Below are 23,476 nucleotides of genomic sequence, written 5' to 3' on the forward strand. Positions count from 1 at the left end.
GTGCCTGACATTTAGTAGATAATAAGTACTTATTGAATGAATGAGTGAAGGCACGTGTGAATGAATGAAAAGGTAAAATGATTAAATCCAGGCTTCAAACACAGGAGACCTTATTCTTGATACAGGACTCTTTCTGTTTCAGTCATACCACTTCCCAACTCCCCTCTGGCCCCTGCCTGAATCCAGGCTACTAACAATCATCTTTCATCCCAGGAAGGTGTCTGGGTTTTACTTCTCCGTGTTTGTAAAATAACTTGGATTCACTGCGTTCTAAAGCAGCAGATAATAAATAACTCCACTGCAATAAAACACAAACATGTGCACATACACTTGTAGATATGTAAAACTATCCAAATTATAATTAGAGAAACAACAAAATAGGTAGTTTAAGTAAGTAATAATCCATATAATTTGGACTAAAAACTTGTTACCAAAGAAAGGAGATAAAGTGGCAAGGATGCCTGAGGCTCCACACTGTTATTATCTTGAATTTCAGTTCACATTGGCAGTGATACCCAGGTTGCAAAAGTGTTACTGCCCTGAAGAGATACGTGTGACCTCCGGAGTTCAACTAAGAAACCAGAAGACTGGAGAAATGAAAAACAAGAGAGAGACAGAGACAGAAAAACAGAGAAACATTGAGAGAGATAGAGAGAGAGAGTAAGAGTGAGAACAGAGAGCATTTGACTGAAAACTCCTTTAGTACCAGGGAGAACAGAGAGAAAGAAAATTCCTCATCTATGAGGATCAAAAACTGCACATGAGCCAAATCCATCTGCTGAATGTTGAAAGTGACAAAATGCAGCTCAGAGAGAGAATGCACTGAATCATTAAAAAAAATTCCTAAGAAACTTAACAAGTACATCTAGACACTGCTCAAGTATGCACTCTGATGGCTCATGGAAACATCTTGGGGAAGTGATTCAAATGGCCTGGAAAATAGGGCCTTCTGGCTGGGATGATTCACCAGTGGGGAACACAGCAGGAAATCGAGGTAACAGTAACCAGGAGTTTCTTGGGATTAGATAAAATCCTATAAATGTGCCTGTGCTAAGGTATCAAGGCATTTGGGTAATGGCATGGGAAGGGGACGGATGAAAGAAACAAAAATCGGTTACTTCCTTTTCAAAGTTTTATTTATTTTAGATGGATAATACACTCACCTGGTTCAAAATATTAAAAGTACCGGGTGGCACACGGTGAAGTCTCCCACAATGAAAAGCTGGTCCCTCTACTTCTGTCCCAGCCACCCAGTTTCCCTTCCCAGAATCAACGATCAATTCTTAGTGTATTCTTCCACACATATTTTTGTGCATATGTAAGCAAATTTTTTTTTTTTAATTTTCCTCCTTTTTATTCAAATATCAACCTACTATTCAAACGATTCTGTACTCTGCCTTTAAAAATAGAGCTTGGGAGACGGAACCAACATGGTCCTTTGGACAGAAGCACCATGTCGTCCCTCTGCAGCAAAGACCCAAAAAACTAAGTAAAACAGATACAGATGTCAACCCTGGTACCCTAAACACCAAATGAAGGAATAAAGAACTCAATCAAGTACGGAATGGAGTAAGAAACTGACAGAGAACAGAGAATGAGGAGAGTTACAGAGTGGAAGTACCCTACCAGCTAACACAGCACAGACTCATCATCTCGGGCTACAGCCACCAAGGAACACAGACAGGGAGTACAGGAAGGCAACTTCACGGAGCTCCCAACAGGAGACAAGAGCACTCAGTAACCAGGGATACATGCTTTTCCACTCCCCTCCCCCGCCCTTATTCCCTCTGCATGGCCTCCACTCCTTTCCAACAGGCTATGGTCACTCCATCATAGAGATACCAGCGCACTGCCACCTGGATTCACCATCTTGGACCTCAGCCACCAAAGATTGTTGACAGAGAGTATGGGAAGGCAACTTCACAAAGCTCCCAACAAGAGACAGAGCGCCCAGTAAAGAGGGATACATGCTTTCCCACCCCTCGCCCTTCTTCCCTCTACACAGCCTTTGCTGCTTTCCAATGGGCCAAGCCGCTTGGCTGGAGAGGCACGAGCTCACTGCCACTGGGGTCTGCCCTGCCCCCACAATCTGGCCCTGTCAGTGCCTTTTTTTGGTTTTTTTTTTTTTGGCTTTTTTCATTGTTTCTCTCTCTCCCTTCCTTCCTTCCTTTCCTTTCTCCCACTCAGCTAGCCCATTGTGCCATCCCCACCCCTTCTTGATGGGCTGTGATTTTTTGGTTTGTTTGCTTTGTTCTTTTTTTTTTTCTGTTTCTTCTTGCTCTCTCCTTTCCTTTCTGCCGCCCACCCAGCCTTGTGCACTGCCCCCACCCATTCTCAAGGGGCCATGCTGCACCGCTCAGCTGTAGAGTCACTGCACTCGGCCTCCTGGGTCTGCACTGCCATCACCAATCAGTTCCCTCAGTGCCATTTTATTTATTGTTTTTCTTTTGGTTTTTGTTGTTTCTTCTCTCTCTCTTCCTTTCCTTTCTCCCACCCATCTAGCCCCATGCACTGCCCCTCCTTCTTATCAGACTGTGCTGCACCACTCTGCTGGAGGGCCTCTGACATACGGCCTCCCTGGTCTGTGTTGCACCCACAGGCCAGCTCCCTCAGTGCCATATTTTTTATTTTTCTTATCGTCCCCCTTCTCCCTCCCACCTAGGCCTTGCACTGCCTCTGCCCCTTCCTGACAGGCTGTGCTATGCCACCCAGCAAGAGAGACATCAGCTCACCATCACCCCAATGCTCCCCAGCCCCTGACGGCCAGTTCCCCCATTTTTTGTTCTTCTTCTTGTTTTTATTTATTATTTATTTCTGTTTGTTGGTTGGTTGGTTTCTTCTCTTTCTTTCCCTTCCTTCTTTTCTCCTGCCAACCTAGCCCCATGCGCTGCTCATGCCTTTTCCATACAGGCAGAGTCACACTGCTTGGCTAAAGCACCACTGGTACAAGGCCTCACCAAGTCTGCCCTACCCCCACCCACCGAATACTACAGTGCTGCCATTTTATTTACTTTCTTCTTGTCTTTTTTCCTTCATTTTTTCTCTCTTCTTTTTCTTCTTTCACCCACCCACTTACCTCTGCACAGCACTTCCTATCCTTTCCCTCCAGCCTATCTACACCATGAGCTCTGTGCCGCATTCACAAGCAGCACTAACCCAGTCCCCTGGACCCCAACCTGCACTACCCCCGGCCCCACCCTGTCAGCCCCAATTCATGCCACAAATTACCCATTCCCACTCCTCCATCCCACTGGCCTGCTGCACTATAGCTGAATGGCTGGCCCTGCCCACCTGGAGACAAGCTGGTAAAAACTATCATGACCACAGACAAGCAAACAACAAAGAATGTCAAACCTGCTTGCACAGACATAACCAAATCAAACAAAAAAGCAGGATGAAACAAAGAAATATACCATCAGTAAACAAAGAAAATAATTTCTGAATGTCCCCAAGACAGTAGACAATATCAAAACATATTAAAAAAAAAAAAAAAAAAAAAGGACAGGATGGCTCAAGAAAGAGTCCAAAATGAAACACCCGATGACATTCTGGTAGAAGAAAAGGCACTGGAACTATCAGATAGGGAATTCAAAACTCTAATATTCAGGGTTCTCCAACAGATGAAGGAAAATGCAGAAAAAAAAAAAAACAGGAAAAAAAGACAAAATCATGTAAAAGATAGGCAAAGCAACAGGAAAATAATACAGGAACAAAATGTCAAAATAAACCAACAACTAGAAATAATACAAAAATAGCAATTAGAAATCCTAAAGATAACAAAATTTCAGAAATGGACATTGCCACAGAAGATTTTAGGAGCAAATTTGAAACAATGGAAGACAGAATCAGTGAAATTAAAGACAATCCTTGGATACAAATTTGTTTGAGGAAAAATCAGACAAAGGGATGAAGAAAAATGAATAAATCCTGAGAACAACACGGGACAAATCAAAAGCAAAAATTTGTGTGTGATCAGAGTTCCAAAACAGGAGAAGAAAACAGAAAACACAGAGAGGATCACTGAAGGTTTCCTAACAGAAAACTTCTCTCATACCATGAAAGATGAAACACTGATCATTCAAGAAGCTCAATGAACTCATATAAAAAAAAAAAAAATTCCCCCCAAAATCACCAAGACATATCATAATCACACTCACTGAAACCAAAGACAAAGAAAGAATCCTGAGAGCAACTCGAGAAAAACCAAAAGTCACATACAGAGTGGAAACAATAAGATTAAGCTCTGATTACTTGGCAGAAACCATGCAGGCAAGAAGGCAATGGAATGACATATATAAAATCTTGAAAGAAAAAAATTGCCAAACCAAGAATAACATATCCTGCAAAACTCTTGCTCAAACATAATGGTTAAATTAGGACATTTCCAGATAAACAGAAATTAAGGGAATATGTAAAAACCAAACCAAACTTATAAGAATTATGAGAGCTCTTCAGTTAGTGAAGCAACAACATCAAACAACAGCCTGAAGCTAAGACGCACAACCACATCAGCTGGATACCAAGCTAGGTACCAAACTCTCAAGGATAAAACAAAACTAAAATATTTACAACAGGAAACCTGAGCGATCACTCTGTAAATGACAATTACTTGAGAACAATAAAAGTGGGAATGAACAGTATAGGAATAGAACTTTCAAATGGAGAGGAATATTCAAGGGGATATCAAGTAATAAAAGACTGGTTCAAACTTAGGAAGATAGGGATAAACTTCAAGGAAACCACAAAGAAAATTAACAAATCTACTCATAGAAATAAAAATAAAGAAGAAAAACATAAATCTCAGATAAACACAAAAAAGGAATTCGGCACAAGAAAGTAAGAGGAACAAAGAAAACATCAGCACCACAAAAACAAGCACTTCAAAATGACAGCAATAAAAAACCTATCAATAATCACACTGAACATAAATAGCTTAAATGCACCCATAGAGAGAGAGAGAGAGTGGCAGAACGGATTAAAAAAATAAAAAACAGGACCTATAAATACGCTGTCTACAAGAGACATACCTTAGAAACAAAGACATAAATATATTAAAAACCAAAGGATGAAAAAATATGTATCGAGCAAACAGCAACCAAAAAAAGAGCAAGAGTGGCAATACTGACCTCAGATAAAATAGACCTTAAAACAATATCCACCATAAAAGACAAAGAAAGACATTAAGTAATGATTAAAGGGACAGTCTACCACGGAGACATAACCATAATAAATATCTACACACCCAATGACAGGGCTCCAAAATACATGAAACAAACTCTAGCAGCAATGAAAAGAGAAATTGATAGTTCCACAATTATAGTAGGAGACTTCAACACACCAATCTCAGTAAAGCACAGAAAATCTGGAAAGAAACTCGGCAGATACAGAAGATCTAAAGGCCACAATCAACCAACTTGACCGCATAGACCTATTACAGAACACTTCATCCAACAGCAGCAAAGTACACATTCTTTTCCAACACACGTGGAACAATCTCCAGAACAGACCACATCTTAGGCCACAAAACAACCCTCAACAAAATCCAAAACATTGAGATAATACAAAGTATTTTCTCTGTTCACAGTGCCATCAAAGTAGAAATTAATAACAGGTAGAGCAAGGAAAAATATGAACTACATGGAAACTGAATAACACTCTGCTGAAAAACCAACGGGTAATAGAAGAAATCAGAGATGGAATAAAAAAATTCCTAGAATCAAACAAGAATGAAAACACATCATACCAAAACCTCTGAGACACAGAAAGGCAGTCCTCAGAGATCAACTTACAGCAATAGAAGTACACATCAAAAAAGAAGAAAGGGACAAAATCAAAACATTAGCTACACAATTTAAACAAATTGAAAGAGAACAACAAAAGAAGCCCACAGCCACCAGAAGAAAGGAAATAATAAAGATCAGAGTGGAAATAAGTGAAATAGAGACTAGAAAAACAATAGAAAGAATCAACAAAACCAAAAGTTGGGGGGGCGGAGCCAAGATGGCGGACTAGGCAGATGCTACCTCGGATCCCTCTTACAACAAAGACACGGAAAAACAAGTGAATCGATCACATACATAACAATCTACGAACCCTGAACAACAAACACAGATTTAGAGACGGAGAACGAACTAATACGGGGAAGCAGCAATTGTTTCCAGAGCCTGGAGCCAGCGTACCAGTCAGGTACGGCACAAGCACAGAGACCTGCTCCACCTCCCTGAACTAACCCCGGGAGGGGGACCAGCCGGTTCCACAGGCGGCGTGGGACGCAGCTGGTAGGAGAAGTCCCCGGGAGGCAGTGACTGGTCTTGGAGCAGAAAGAGCAGCACCCGAGCCGGGGAACCGTCCCGCAGGGATTTGGACTGGACGCAGGTACGCCATAAACACAGAGAGTTGCTCCACCCCCCTGAACTAACACTGGGAAGGAAACCAGCCGGGTCGCGCGGGCGGCGTGGGACGCAACCGGTAGGAGAAGTCCCCGGGAGGCAGCGACTGGTATTGGAGTGGGGAGAACAGCATCCCAGCCGGGACACTCGGTTACGGCACAAACACGGGGAGCTGCTCCACCCATCTGAACTAACCCCGGGAGGAGGCCCAACTGGTTCTCGGAGGCGGCACGGCCACACGGCTGGTGGGACGAGAAGTCCCCGGGAGGCAGCGACTGATTTTGGAGTCGAGAGTGCACCGTCCCAGTAGGGGAGCCTTGACGCTGGGCGTGGGGCTGGAAGCGGAGGATCTGACCGTGACTCCAGCGGGCCAGACCCCCCGGGGGCAATCTCCACACAGCCAGCACACATAGGCGACGCGCCCCACGGGAATCTCAGATATAATAGTCATTCCAAGCAAGACAAGCAACTCTGGCTATATTCTGAGGTGCTACTCTCCTATCTCTCTGTTCCCTCCCCCACCCTCCCCAGGCGGCTTCATTAACATCTGAATAGCCTGAGCCAGAGGGAGAACTCTGATAGGGATCTGACTGCATTTTTTTTTTTTTTAGCGGATTTTCTGGAAAAACTAGTTTCCCAGTGATGGCTCGGAGACAAAAATCCATATCAAACCACTTAAAGAAGCAGACCGTGACAGCTTCTCCAACCCCCCAAACAAAAGAATCAAAATCTTTCCCAAATGAAGATACAATCTTGGAATTATCAGATACAGAATATAAAAAACTAATTTACAGAATGCTTAATGATATCACAAATGAAATTAGGATAACTGCAGAAAAAGCCAAGGAACACACTGATAAAACTGTTGAAGAACTCAAAAAGATTATTCAAGAACATACTGGAAAAATTAGTAAGTTGCAAGAATCCATAGAGAGACAACATGTAGAAATCCAAAAGATTAACAATAAATTTACAGAATTAGACAACGCACTAGGAAGTCAGAGGAGCAGACTCGAGCAATTAGAATGCAGACTGGGACATCTGGAGGACCAGGGAATCAACACCAACATAGCTGAAAAAAAAATCAGATAAAAGAATTAAAAAAAAATGAAGAAACCCTAAGAATTATGTGGGACTCTATCAAGAAGGATAACCTGCGGGTGATTGGAGTCCCAGAACAGGGAGGGGGGACAGAAAACACAGAGAAAATAGTTGAAGAACTCCTGACACAAAACTTCCCTGACATCATGAAAGACGAAAGGATAGCTATCCAAGATGCTCATCGAACCCCATTTAAGATTGATACAAAAAGAAAAACACCAAGACATATTATCATTAAACTCACCAAAACCAAAGATAAACAGAAAATTTTAAAAGCAGCCAGGGAGAAAAGAAAGGTTTCCTTCAAGGGAGAATCAATAAGAATAAGTTCAGACTACTCAGCAGAAACCATGCAGGCAAGAAGGGAATGGGACGACATATACAGAACACAGAAGGAGAAAAACTGCCAGCCAAGGATCATATATCCAGCAAAACTCTCTCTGAAATATGAAGGCGAAATTAAGATATTTACAGACAAACACAAGTTTAGAAAATTTGCAAAAACCAAACCAAAGCTACAAGAAATACTAAAGGATATTGTTTGGTCAGAGAACCAATAATATCAGATATCAGCACAACACAAGGTCACAAAACAGATCGTCCTGATATCAACTGAAATAGGGAAATCACAAAAACAAACAAATTAAGATTAATTAAAAAAAAAATACACATAACAGGGAATCATGGAAGTCAATAGGTAAAAGATCACAATAATCAAAAAGAGGGACTAAATACAGGAGGCATTGAACTGCCAGATGGAGAGTGATACAAGGCGATATAGAACAATACAAGTTAGGTTTTTACTTAGAAAAATAGGGGTAAATAATAAAGTAACCACAAAAAGGTATAACAACTCTATAACTCAAGATAAAAACCAAGAAAAACGTAACGACTCAACTAACATAAAGTCAAGCACTATGAAAATGAGGATCTCACAATTTACTAAGAAAAACGCCTCAGCACAAAAAAGTATGTGGAAAAATGAAATTGTCAACAACACACATAAAAAGGCATCAAAATGACAGCACTAAAAACTTATTTATCTATAATTACCCTGAATGTAAATGGACTAAATGCACCAATAAAGAGACAGAGAGTCACAGACTGGATAAAGAAACACGATCCATCTATATGCTGCCTACAAGAGACACACCTTAGACTTAGAGACACAAACAAACTAAAACTCAAAGGATGGAAAAAAGTATATCAAGCAAACAATAAGCAAAAAAGAAGAGGAGTAGCAATATTAATTTCTGACAAAATAGACTTTAGACTTAAATCCACCACAAAGGGTAAAGAAGGACACTATATAATGATAAAAGGGACAATTGATCAGGAAGACATAACCATATTAAATATTTACGCACCCAATGACAGGGCTGCAAGATACATAAATCAAATTTTAATAGAATTGAAAAGCGAGATAGATACCTCCACAATTATAGTAGGAGACTTCAACACACCACTTTCGGAGAAGGACAGGACATCCAGTAAGAAGCTCAACAGAGACACGGAAGATCTAATTACAACAATCAACCAACTTGACCTCATTGACTTATACAGAACTCTCCACCCAACTGCTGCAAAATATACTTTTTTTTCTAGTGCACATGGAACATTCTCTAGAATAGACCACATATTAGGTCATAAAACAAACCTTTGCAGAGTCCAAAACATCGAAATATTACAAAGCATCTTCTCAGACCACAAGGCAATAAAACTAGAGATCAATAACAGAAAAACTAGGGAAAAGAAATCAAATACTTGGAAAATGAACAATACCCTCCTGAAAAAAGACTGGGTTATAGAAGACATCAAGGAGGGAATAAGGAAATTCATAGAAAGCAACGAGAATGAAAATACTTCCTATCAAAGCCTCTGGGACACAGCAAAAGCAATGCTCAGAGGCCAATTTATATCAATAAATGCACACATACAAAAAGAAGAAAGAGCCAAAAGCAGAGAACTGTCCCTACAACTTGAACAAATAGAAAGTGAGCAACAAAAGAATCCATCAGGCACCAGAAGAAAACAAATAATAAAAATTAGAGCTGAACTAAATGAATTAGAGAACAGAAAAACAATTGAAAGAATTAACAAAGCCAAAAGCTGGTTCTTTGAAAAAATTAACAAAATTGATAAACCATTGGCTAGACTGACTAAAGAAATACAGGAAAGGAAACAAATAACCCAAATAAGAAATGAGAAGGACTACATCACAACAGAACCAAATGAAATTAAAAGAATCATTTCAGATTATTATGAAAAATTGTACTCTAACAAATTTGAAAACCTAGAAGAAATGGATGAATTCCTGGAAAAACACTACCTACCTAAACTAACACATTCAGAAGTAGAACAACTAAATAGACCCATAACAAAAAAAGAGATTGAAATGGTAATCAAAAAACTCCCAACAAAAAAAAGCCCTGGCCCGGACGGCTTCACTGCAGAGTTCTACCAAACTTTCAGAGAAGAGTTAACACCACTACTACTAAAGGTATTCCAAAGCATAGAAAATGACGGAATACTACCCAACTCATTCTATGAAGCCACCATCTCCCTGATACCAAAACCAGGTAAAGACATTACAAAAAAAGAAAATTATAGACCTATATCCCTCAGGAACATTGATGCAAAAATCCTCAACAAAATTCTAGCCAATAGAATCCAACAACACATCAAAAAAATAATTCACCCTGATCAAGTGGGATTTATACCAGGTATGCAAGGCTGGTTTAATATCAGAAAAACCATTAATGTAATCCATCACATAAATAAAACAAAAGACAAAAACCACATCATCTTATCAATTGATGCAGAAAAGGCATTTGACAAAGTCCAACACCCATTCATGATAAAAACTCTTACCAAAATAGGAATTGAAGGAAAATTCCTCAACATAATAAAGGGCATCTATGCAAAGCCAACAGCCAATATCACTCTAAATGGAGAGAACCTGAAAGCATTTCACTTGAGAATGGGAACCAGACAAGGATGCCCTTTATCACTGCTCTTATTCAACATCGTGTTGGAAGTCTTAGCCAGGGCAATTAGGCTAGACAAAGAAATAAAAGGTATCCGGATTGGCAAGGAAGAAGTAAAGTTATCACTATTTGCAGATGACATGATTATATACACAGAAAACCCTAAGGAATCCTCCAGAAAACTACTGAAACTAATAGAAGAGTTTGGCAGAGTCTCAGGTTATAAAATAAACATACAAAAATCACTTGGATTCCTCTACATCAACAAAAAGAACACCGAAGAGGAAATCACCAAATCAATACCATTCACAGTAGCCCCCAAGAAAATAAGATACTTAGGAATAAATCTTACCAAGGATGTAAAAGACCTATACAAAGACAACTACAAAGCTCTACTACAAGAAATTCAAAAGGACATACTTAAGTGGAACAACATACCTTGCTCATGGATAGGAAGACTTAACATAGTAAAAATGTCTATTCTACCAAAAGCCATCTATACATTTAACGCACTTCCGATCCAAATTCCAATGTCATATTTTAAGGGGATAGAGAAACAAATCACCAATTTCATATGGAAGGGAAAGAAGCCCCGGATAAGCAAAGCACTACTGAAAAAGAAGAAGAAAGTGGGAGGCCTCACCTTACCTGACTTCAGAACCTATTATACAGCCACAGTAGTCAAAACAGCCTGGTATTGGTACAACAACAGACACATAGACCAATGGAACAGAATTGAGAACCCAGACATAGATCCATCCACGTATGAGCAGCTGATATTTGACAAAGGACCAGTGTCAATTAACTGGGGAAAAGATAGCCTTTTTAACAAATGGTGCTGGCATAACTGGATATCCATTTGCAAAAAAATGAAACAGGACCCATACCTCACACCACACACAAAAACTAACTCCAAGTGGATCAAAGACCTAAACATAAAGACTAAAACAATAAAGATCATGGAAGAAAAAATTGGGACAACCCTAGGAGCCCTAATACAAGGCATAAACAGAATACAAAACATTACCAAAAATGATGAAGAGAAACCCGATAACTGGGAGCTCCTAAAAATCAAACACCTATGCTCATCTAAAGACTTCACCAAAAGAGTAAAAAGACCACCTACAGATTGGGAAAGAATTTTCAGCTATGACATCTCCGACCAGTGCCTGATCTCTAAAATCTACATGATTCTGTCAAAACTCAACCACAAAAAGACAAACAACCCAATCAAGAAGTGGGCAAAGGATATGAACACACATTTCACTAAAGAAGATATTCAGGCAGCCAACAGATACATGAGAAAATGCGCTCGATCATTAGCCATTAGAGAAATGCAAATGAAAACTACCATGAGATTCCATCTCACACCAGCAAGGCTGGCATTAATCCAAAGAACACAAAATAATAAATGTTGGAGAGGCTGCGGAGAGATTGGAACTCTCATACACTGCTGGTGGGATTGTAAAATGGTACAACCACTTTGGAAATCTATCTGGCATTATCTTAAACAGTTAGAAATAGAACTACCATACAACCCAGAAATCCCACTCTTTGGAATATACCCTAGAGATACAAGAGCCTTCATACAAACAGATATATGCACACCCATGTTTATTGCAGCTCTGTTTACAATAGCAAAAAGTTGGAAGCAACCAAGGTGTCCATCAACGGATGAATGGGTAAATAAATTGTGGTATATTCACACAATGGAATACTACACATCGATAAAGAACAGTGACGAATCTGTGAAACATTTCATAACATGGAGGAACCTGGAAGGCATTATGCTGAGCGAAATTAGTCAGAGGCAAAAGGACAAATATTGTATAAGACCACTATTATAAGATCTTGAGAAATAGTAAACCTGAGAAGAACACATACTTTTGTGGTTACGAGGGGGGGAGGGAGGGAGGGTGGGAGAGGGTTTTTTATTGATTAATCAGTAGATAAGAACTGCTTTAGGTGAAGGGAAAGACAACACTCAATACATGGAAGGTCAGCTCAATTGGACTGGACCAAAAGCAGTTTCCGGGATAAAATGAATGCTTCAAAGGTCAGCGGAGCAAGCGCGGGGGTCTGGGGAACATGGTTTGCGGGGACTTCTAAGTCAATTGGCAAAATAATTCTATTATGAAATCATTCTGCATCCCACTTTGAAATGTGCCATCTGGGGTCTTAAATGCTAACAAGCAGCCATCTAAGATGCAGCAATTGGTCTCAACCCACCTGGAGCAAAGGAAAATGAAGAACACCAAGCCCACACGGCAACTAAGAGCCCAAGAGACAGAAAGGGCCACATGAACCAGAGACCTACATTATCCTGAGACCAGAAGAACTAGTTGGTGCCCGGCCACAATCGATGACTGCCCTGACAGGGAGCACAGCAGGGGACCCCTGAGGCAGCAGGAGATCAGTGGGATGCAGACCCCAAATTCTCATAAGAAGACCAAACTTAATGGTCTGACTGAGACTGGAGGAATCCCGGCGGCCATGCTCCCCAGACCTTCTGTTGACACAGGACAGGAACCATCCCCGAAGCCAACTCATCAGAAATGAAAGGGACTGGTCAGCGGGTGGGAGAGAGACGCTGATGAAGAGTGAGCTAATTATATCAGGTGGACACTTGAGATTGTGTTGGCAACTCTTGTCTGGAGGGGGGATGGGAGGATAGAGAGAGAGGGAAGCAGGCAAAATTGTCAAGAAAGGAGAGACTGAAAGGGCTGACTCAAGAGAGAGAGAGTAAGTGGGAGTAGGGAGTGAGATGTATGTAAACTTATATGTGACAGACTGATTGGATTTGTAAACGTTCACTTGAAGCTTAATAAAAGTTATTAAAAACAAAACAAAACAAAACAAAAGTTGGTTCTTTGAAAGAACCAACAAAATCAACAAGCCCCGGCCAAACTGACAACAGAAAAACAGAATAGGAGTCAAATAACCCAAATAAGAAATGAAATGGGGGACATTACAACAGGCCCAACTGAAATAAAAAGGATCATAACAGAGTATTATGAAAAATTATACTGCAACAAATTCGAAAACCTAGAGGAAATGAACAAATTTCTAAAACACACTAAATATCCAAGCTAACACAAACTGAAGTTGAAAATCTTAATAGACCCATAACAAGAGAAGAGATTGAAAAGGTAATAATAATAAACTCCCAACAAAAAAAAGCCCTGGCCCAGGTGGCTTCACTGGTGAATTCTACCAAACATTCAGAGAAGAGCTTATACCACTACTACTCAAACTATTTCAGAATATAGAAAAGGAAGGAATACTGCCGAATTCACTGTATGAAGCCAGCATAACCCTGTTATCAAAATCAGGCAAAGACACTGCAAAAAAAAGAAAATTACAGACCAATCTCTCTCATGAATATAGATGCAAAAATACTTGACAAAATCCAAGCCAACAGAATTCCACATCATATAAAAATATATATATATAGAAAGGTGCAGCCAACATGGCGCTATAGACAGAAGCACCACACCGTCCCTCCACAGCGAAGACTGGAAAAACTAAGTGCGGTAGAGACAAACGTCAATCCTGGAAACCTAAGCGTCAAATAAAGGGATGAAACACTGAACCAAGCACTGAATGGAATAAGAAACGAACAGAGAGCAGAGAGCGAGAAAGTCCCCTATCAGCTAACATGGCACTGATTTGCCATCTTGGACCCCTCAGGCACCAAGAACGGTGCACAGGAGTGTGGGAAAGCAGTTTCACAGACCTCTCAGCAGAAGACAGAGCACCTGGGAACCAGTGATACATGTTTCCTACCCCCGACTCTTCTCTCCCCTGCTCGGCCTCCACTGCTTCCTGGCAGGCTGCAGTCGCTTGGCCAGGGAGACTTGGACTCACTGCCACTTGGATTTGTCCCACCCCCACCAGCTGGCTCCTTCAGTGCCATTTTGTTGTTGTTGTTGCTTTTTCTTTCGGCTTATTTTTGTTTCTTCTCTCTCTTACCTCTTTCCTGTGTGCTCACTGGGGACTTTTTTTCATTTTCTTCGTTTCTCTGTTTCTTCTCTCTCTCTACTTTTCTTCTTTTCCTTTCTACCAAATACCTGGCACTGTGTGCCATCTCTGCTCCTTCTAGATGGGCTGTATAGTGCTCACCATGGGGAGCCACTTCCCCAGTCCGCACCGCCAAGTCAGTGGTCTCCCTTGGGCTTTTTCTTTTCTCGGTTTCTTGTCTCTCTCTACCAACCTTCCCCTTTTTTCTCCTAAACACCTGGTGTCCTGTGGCATATCTCTTCCTTCTAGATGGGCTGTGCAGTGCCACTCAGCTGGGGAGCACCTTCCCTGGTCTGTGCCACCAAGCCAGAGGGCTCCCTTGGGGCATTTTTTCCTTCGCTTGGTTTCTGATCTCTGTTTACCATCCTTCCCCTCTTTTCTCCTGAACACCTGCCACAGTGTGTCATCTTTGCTCCTTCTTGTTGGGCTGTGCAGCACTGCTTGGATGGGGGCCCACTTCCAGTGTGCTCCCTTGGGGCATTTCTTTTTCTTTCTTCTTTTTTCTGGGTTTCTTGTCTCTCTGTACCTTCCTTCCTTTCCTTTCTCCCAACCACCTGGTGACATATGCCTTTCTCTCTTTTTTTAATCTAGTTTCTTATCTCTGTCTCCCTTCCTTTCCTTTCTCTTGCCTACCTAGCTGTGTGTGCCATATCTGTCCCTTCTTGATGGGCTGTGCCGCAGCACCCATCTAGAAAGCCACAAGCACACGTTTCCCCAGATCTGCACCACTCCAACAGCAGGCTCCCTCAGCACTTTTTGTTTTTTGCTTCTCTCTCCTCTTTCACTTCTTTCCCACACCCACTTAGCTCCACACATCACATCCTCCCCTATCCCTCCTGTCTGCACCATGCACTGAAAACAATAAAAGTAAAAATAATAGAGCTTGGGAGCAAACCATAAAATGAACACATATAAAAACCAATGAAATACATGGGTAGTGCAAATGGAAAAAAGGCCTGGTGATTTCCTTCTGAATGTGCTGTTGAAAAACTTATGGGGCATAGTTCTATTCTGACACACAAGGAATCACCATGAGTCATAGTCTACTTGACGGTAACTGGTTTCTGGTTTTTAAGTACAAAGAAAAAAATTAATTGAAGTAACTTTTGAGCCCAGTATATGCTGACTCTACACCTTAGTGGGATATGCTTTAAGGTAAGAAGAACTGTAAAGATCTGATTTTATGTAGTTTATTTGTTGTTTGGTAGTGATATGGTGTAGTTGTTCTGAAACTATCTGGACTGTATTAAAGGATAGAAAAAATAAATAAATTGATGTAGTCAGAAATCAGGGGTTCTTTTCTAAGTGAAGGAAGTTAAAAATATGAGGAAGGTGAGGAAGAACCCTTTGATGTTGGATTAAAATTAGGAGTATTAATATAAACTATCTCTATGCACTGACTAGGTCTAAAATTATGGCCACCCCAGAAGCAATGAGCACATAAAGTGAGTGTTCGGTGGTTTCTAAATTCTGTTGTTGTTAGGTGCAATCAAGTCACTTCTGACTCATAATGACCCTATGTACAACCGAACAAAACACTGCCCAGTCCTGTATCATCCTCACAATAGTTGCTATGCTTGAGGCCACTGTTGCAGTCACTGTGTCAATCTTTTTTTTTTTTTTTTGCTCATCCTCTACTTTAGCAAGCATGATGTCCTTCTCTGGGACTGGTCCCTCCTAATAACATGTTCAAAGCATGTGAGACGAAGTCTCCCCATCCTTGCTTCTAATGAGCATTCTGGCTATGTTTCTTCCAAGACAGATTTGTTCGTTCTTATGGCGGTCCATAGTATATTCAATATTCTTTGCCAACACCATAATTCAAAGGCATCAATTCTTTTTTGGTCTTCCTTATTCATTGTCCAGCTTTCACATGCACTACTCACCTCTAAAAGGACTATTAGGTATATACACCAAAGGCTTGAAAGCAAGGACGCAGATACTTGTACACTAATGTTCATTGCAGCACTATTCACAGTAGCCAAAAGATGCAAACAACCCAAGTGTCCATCAATGTATGAATGGATAAATAAAATGTGGTATATCCACAAAAAGGAATATTATTCAGCCATAAAGTGAAATTAAGTCCTAATATTATGACATGGATGAGCCTTGAAACGATATGCTAAGTGAAACAAGTCAGATTCAAATGGACAAATGTTGTATGATCCCACTTATATGAAATATCTAGACTAGACAAATACATAAAGACCAAAGTTAATTAGTGGTTATTCGGGGTGGGTGGGAGAGGTAAAGGGAAAGTTATGGCTTAAGGAGTACAGAGTCACCGTTAAGGGTGATGAAAAAATTTGGCAAAGGATAGTGGTGATGGTGGCATAATACGGTGAATATAATTAGTGTCATGAAATTTTACACACAAAAATGATTGAAATGGCAAATATTTTGTTATATATATTTCACCACAAAAAAAATTTTTTTTAAAGAAAATAGGCTCAGGGAATCTTGGGAAAATGGTTAATTCCAGGTCAAAGGCAGAGAAAGCACAAGGTGATCCTGGAACATTTTCTTATTATGCCAGAAAATAAAGACATGTGCAAAGACTGATGTGGACATGTCAAAGTACTTGGGAGCCAGCTTGGGGCTGCGGGGTTCCTATTGGTCAGATGTGGAATAATTAGAGCATCTAAAAAGTGATGATAATGGATGTTAACAATGAATTTAAAATAATCAATGTATATATACACGATAGAGTCAAAAAAGGGGAGTAAGGGACAGACTCTACTTTCAGAAGAATACCAGATAATAAAACTAGAAAGATTGGTAGAGTTAGAAAATCACTTTTTGCCACCTACATTGTACTAATTGATTCAGGTGAGGATCAATGGAAATTGAAGCAGGTAAATTCTAAGACATGGTCCAAATCCAAGATTCTATGATTTAAGTAAGTTTTAGAAAATCTCCATGAAGTAGTAATCAGACTCTGTTGAGTTATCAGCATATTCACATGGTCTCAAAGCACCAAGCCTGGATGTCTTCTTAAATAGAAAGGGAACCACAATGGAGAGGTCTGGCAGAAGCCACCTCAGCCAAATAAGCAAATGTGGCACCACCAAAAATGTCCTTGTATTCTTGCCAAAAATGTCTCACCTGACTCTAATTGTAAGGAAACAATCAGATAAATCCAGATTGAGACATTCTACCAGACAATTAGCTGGGATTCTTCAAAGAGACCCTTGCTATGAAAGACAAAAAGGGACGGGAGGCTGAACTAGATAAATGGAAACTTAAAAAGGCATGACAACCAAATTCTAAAAACCCTGGTTCAAGAAAAAGAGAGCTATAAAATATTTTTGTGATAATCAAGAAAATCAGAACTGTATATTAGATGACACTACCATTTCAATGTTAAACTTCTTAGGTTTGATAACGGTGTTGTGGCTTTGTATTTAGGGATGAAATGTCATGATGTGATGCTTGCAATTTATTTTCAAATGTTCATAATTAAAAATTAGTGAATAAAGGGGGAAAGTATGTGACATGTTTATTACAGTATTCCTAAACTTTTCTCTAGATTTGAAATTTTTCAAAATGAAAAGTTAGGGGAAAGAAATAACTAGAGAAATCAATATTATCTACATGTTTTGGAGATAACCCCCTATCATATGTAAGAAATATCAAACCAACCCACAACCATTGAGTCGATTCCAGCTCATAGCATTCCTGTAAACACCAAAACCAAACTCAGTGCCATCAAGTCGATTCTGACTCATAGTGACCCTACAGAACAGAGCAGAACTGCCCCATAGAGTTTCCGAGGAGTGCCTGGTGGATTCAAACTGCCTACCTTTTGGTTAGCAGACATAGCGCTTAACCACTACGCCACCAAGGTTTCCAGCAGGATAGGGTAAAATTGCCCCCATAGGGTTTCCAGGGCTGTAAATGTTTACAGAACCAGACTACCACATCTTTCTTCTGCAGAGCTGCCGGTGGATTCCAACTGCCAACCTTTTGGTTAGCAGCCAAGTGTTTTAACCACTGCCCCACCAGGGCTCCTTTCGTAAGAAGTATACTAGCTCCTTTTTACAGTTTAATATTTCTCTATTTGTGAATATTTACATTATTTTTAACCTTTTTTTTTTTTTACTATAAACAATGGTGCAAAAATAATCCTGTACATGTATCCTTTTAGACATGTGCAAGTATATCTTCAGGATAAATTCCAAGAAGGAGAATTGGTAGAACAAAGTTGTTTCTTGATTACGGCAAGTAGGCACTGAATGTCTACGGAAAACAGTTACTTTTACAGTTCACTGGTGTTCTGGATCACTGTAAGATAGCCCGTTGCCATCGAGTCTATTATAACTCTTAGAGACCCTATAAGACAGAGTAGAACTGCCCCATAGGGTTTCCAAGGCTGTAAATCTTTACAGAAGCAGACTGCCACGTCTTTCTTCTGTGGAGCAGCTGGTGGGTTCCAATCGCAGATCTTTCAGGGCTTCTCCAACGTTAAATAAGCCAGTTTAAAAAGCAAGCCTCTGTAATTCGCAAAGAAGAAGTGATTTCTTTACCTTAATGGTTTAATTCAAGGCTTGAATTATTCAACTTTACATGTAAAACATCTAACTGTCTTGTACAAAATGGGTATGAACATTCATCACCTGTGTTTGAATGAATGAGTGAATGAATGAATGAAAGCTTCTTGAAGCATTAACTGTGGAACTATAAAATAAACACATCCTCCCTCCCACATTCCGAAGAGGCTGTGAGAATCTTAATGGCCTCTCACTGTAACATACTCGCAAATTAGAGGCTGAGGCGCATCTCCCATGGACCTCGGCCAAGTCACCAAAATGACTTCCCTATAATGGACTCCCAAGACAGAATTATAGTGTAGCAGTTGGGAATTGAAAGTTTATAAAACACTGAATTCTCCAGCTCCTCGCCTACTCCCTGCCACTGCTTTTTTTTTTTTTTTTTTCTCGTTCTGCTAGTCTCTAATCCTCCATTGCTTTGCTCACATCAGGGATATTTAGAGGGTGTTATGGGCTGAATTTTGTACCCCCAAAAGCTATGCAGAAGTTATCACCTCTGTTCCTGTCAATGTAACCTTGTTTGGGGATACGGGGTTTTTCTTTGCAGACATTATCAATTCATTTAATGAAGTCACACCAGAGTAGGACTGGTCCTGACCCCTTCTAAATGGCGTCTGATCAAAGGAGAGAACAGACATGGAAAGAGTCACCCTCAAAGGAAAGGCTCCGTGTGAAGATACATCTTCAAGCCAATGAAGGCCAAGGACTGCCAGCAACCACGAGAAGCTGGGGGAGAGGCATGGAATAGTTCTTTCTTAGCATCCTCAGCAGGAATTGACATGGCCACTACTCTGATTTGGACTTCTAACCTCTAGAGATATGAGACAATAAATGTCTGTTTTTTAAAGCCGCCCATTTGCGGTATTTTGCTATTGTGGCCCTAGAAACTAAACCAGATAGAATGACAATTTTTTTTTTAATCTCACCATAGCCTGAACCTATTGATCAGAGAGTAATAAGAGATCTTGAGCCAAGTCAGTTTATCTTTCACAGTTCCTACTTTATCATCTGTAAAATAAAGCACTGAGATTTCTTCTCACATTCTGTAGCTCTTGGGAGAAATCATGTTTCAGTCAACCCACGAGTGGTATAACAACAACCACATCAGAAGGAATAACACGTGCATGAGAATATCCACAAACAACGTAGCAGGATATCTGAGAGGGATGGAAAGCTTTCTTAAGTCAGATTTCTAACTGAGCTTCTTTGCCCAGTTTTAGTCATTCTGGTCCTTGTAGGGAAGTAGGTGGCATACAAGCCTTGAATATAAATCCGCTCCCGCACACAGAGGTCTGTTGTCCCATTGCAATGTGCCACTGATAGTGTACAGACATCATTTGTTGAGGACGAGCTCTCTACAAGCTTCTCTAAGAGCTTACACAGACTAGAAAACCTTCTGAATCTCATCTCCAACCCCAGGGCCTCTGATCTGCTTCATCTATAAAAGAGAAATAATGTTGCCAGACCTACCTATTCCTCCAAGTTCATCCACTTGCCAGGAACCATTTATTATCCCTCAAGTCTGAGTCAGGGATCTACTAACACAAAGGCTCTCCCTGCAGGCCCAACGAAGTACACACTGTGGTTTTCACACAGGAAAACTGAGTGAAATAAGTCAACAAATATGATGTGATTCCATTTACAAAAAAAATCCAGACTGGACAAACGCATAGAAAACAACGTTTACTGGTAGTTACCAGAGGTGGGTAGGAGGGGGAATCAGGAAGGTGTTGCTTAAGGGATACTTGTTTCTGTTAAGAGTGATGAAAAAACTTGGAAACAGCTAATAGTGGTGATGACAGCACAACATGGGAAACAAAAAATGTCACTGAATATGGTACATGGAAAAATGGTTGAAATGGTAAATGTTTCCTTATATGTATTTCACCACAATTCTTTTTTCAAAAAAGGTTTAAAAACACTTTCTAGAGGAGAAGAACCAAACTGATAAGCAGAATGAGAATGCATCACTTCCCTGGAATGTGTCAAGGAACTGGCACAGTGAGCCGAGGAAAGAGACTGAGGAAGGACCTTGATGGTCATTTACAAATCTACCAAGAACCATCAGGTGGGAGCTACACAGAGCACTGGTTCTTTATGGGTCCAGAGACCAACATTTCAGAATTGAAAATTTAAGAGTGCCAGATCTTGGATCAGATTGAAGAGGGATTTTCTACTAAACAGAGATCCCCAACAATGGAATAAACTTCCTTGTTGTTTATTAACGAGTCCCAAAGAATGTGATGAATTCAAGAAAATGTCTCACAGTAATTCTCAGGGATGATACTGCATGAGAGACTGAACCAGTAAATTCCAAAGGCTGGTCCAAATCTAAGATTCTAAAATCTAAGTGATTTTTGATAAATTTCCAGGAAGCAGTTTAATAATTATTATAATTTAATTGGACTTAAATAATATTTTCTAAAAAACTAATAGAATTCATTGTGAAATTACTCAGATTAGGAAAAAAAGAAATGTATAATATAATGATCAGTGAAGAAAATTAAGTGTAAAAAAATAAGACTGCAAAGTTCACAGTGAATCAAAAGCACCTTACTGAAAGTAAAGTGTGAAAGCATACAAAAGATTACAAAGGCCCAGTGTTTGGAAAAAATATATAAATTCTGCATAGGAAATTAAAAAAAAAAAGACATTGAAAAGTAAAGGGCAATTTTATTCCATGAGCTAAAACTACAGATTTTACTATAAAGGAGTTTAAAACTTCTGCAAATCACAAAACGGAATGAACAAACTTAAAAGAAAAACAGGAAAATTTGTGTATGTGATGATACGCACCCACCCACATTTATGACAAAGTGTTAATAATATAAACAGCCATTTCATTCAATAATCATAACAATAGAGAACTATTGAGTAGGAAAGATATCAAGATATCAAGTAATTTATACATTTTATATCATTTTTTTTTAATCATCGTAAGAAACCTATGAGAAAGGTGCTATTAGCACCGTTGCACATACAAGAAAAGTGAGTTTTAGAATTGAAATAAGTTTCCCCATGTCTAACTAGTAAGCGGCAGAACTAGAATTTAAACCCAACCTGTGCAATTTGACTCCACCTATAGTCTTTTTTTTTTTATAGTGTTATGCTGACCAAAAACCCCATAAAAAGAAGCAATTCAAAAAACAAGTATAAATGGCCAGTAAACATATAAAAATATGTAACTTCATAAGCAAAAAAGGAAAATTAAAATGAATTTAACTTACTGAATTGGCAAAGATTTTTAAAATGTGTATCACCCAAGAAGAGTTAATGTGTATATTTTGGTAGAGGCTGGGAGGATGGGAGACATTTCTATGTCCAGGAAGGTGAATTGTGTCTTGGGGCAGTGGTTAAGAGCTATGGCTGCTGACCATATGAGTTCTACTATCAGTAAGAATCAACTCGACAGCAACAGGTTTGGTTTTTTTTATTTTGGTTCTGGAGGACAATTCAACAGTATTCATCAAAAGCCTGAAAAATGGGCATGCCCTTCAACCTTGTAATAATACTAATAGGAACTTACTATAAGAAAAAATTTAAAGATATGCAAAAAGATTTCTGGTTACTCAGCCCTGTAACAAAGTCAAGAAATCGTAGAAGTGGATTAAATGTTCAACAATAGGCTCATGATTGTTCACCCATACTTTGTGACCATTTGAAGAACTGCTCTCTCAGATATTAAAATTGAGGGAAAACTTTCCAATACATGGTTAAGACACTATTAAGGTTATGATCTCAATCTTACATGTGATAAGACACCAAAATGTTAATGATGTTTAAGTAGTAGGCTTGATGCCTATTTTATTGCAGACATCTCAACTTTCTATAATGAACATTTCTATAATGGTTGGGAAAATACATTTTTTTGTTGCTTTACTTTACTGAAACCAGACTTCTAGGCTGTAATGACAGAAAACCGCTGTTGCTGTTAAACCAAAAAAACCAAACCCAGTGCCATCAAGTCGATTTTGACTCATAACGACCCTATAGGACAAAGTAGAACCGCCCCATAGAGTTTCTGAAGAGCACCTGGTGGATTCGAACTGCCGACCCTTTGGTTAGCAGCCATAGCACTTAACCACTATGCCACCAGGGTTTCCCTGTTGTTTTTTGCTGCTGTGAAATCAACTCTGACTCTTGGCGACCCCATGCACAATGGAATGAGATGCTGTCCAGTCCTGTGCCATCATCTCGACTCATTGTGGAGTGGACTGTTGTGAGTCATAGTTTTCAGTGGTTGATTTTTGGAAGTAGATCACCAGGCCTTTCTTCCTAGTCTGTCTTAGTCTGGAAGCTCCACTGAAGCCTATTCGTCATCATAGCAACACACAAGACTCCACCACAGACAGGTGGTAGCTATGCATGACATGCACCGGCCGGGAATTGATCCCCTGTCTCCCGCATGGAAGGAAAGAATTCTACC

This window comes from Elephas maximus, chromosome 19 (assembly GCF_024166365.1).
Source record: "Elephas maximus indicus isolate mEleMax1 chromosome 19, mEleMax1 primary haplotype, whole genome shotgun sequence".
NCBI lineage: Eukaryota > Metazoa > Chordata > Mammalia > Proboscidea > Elephantidae > Elephas > Elephas maximus.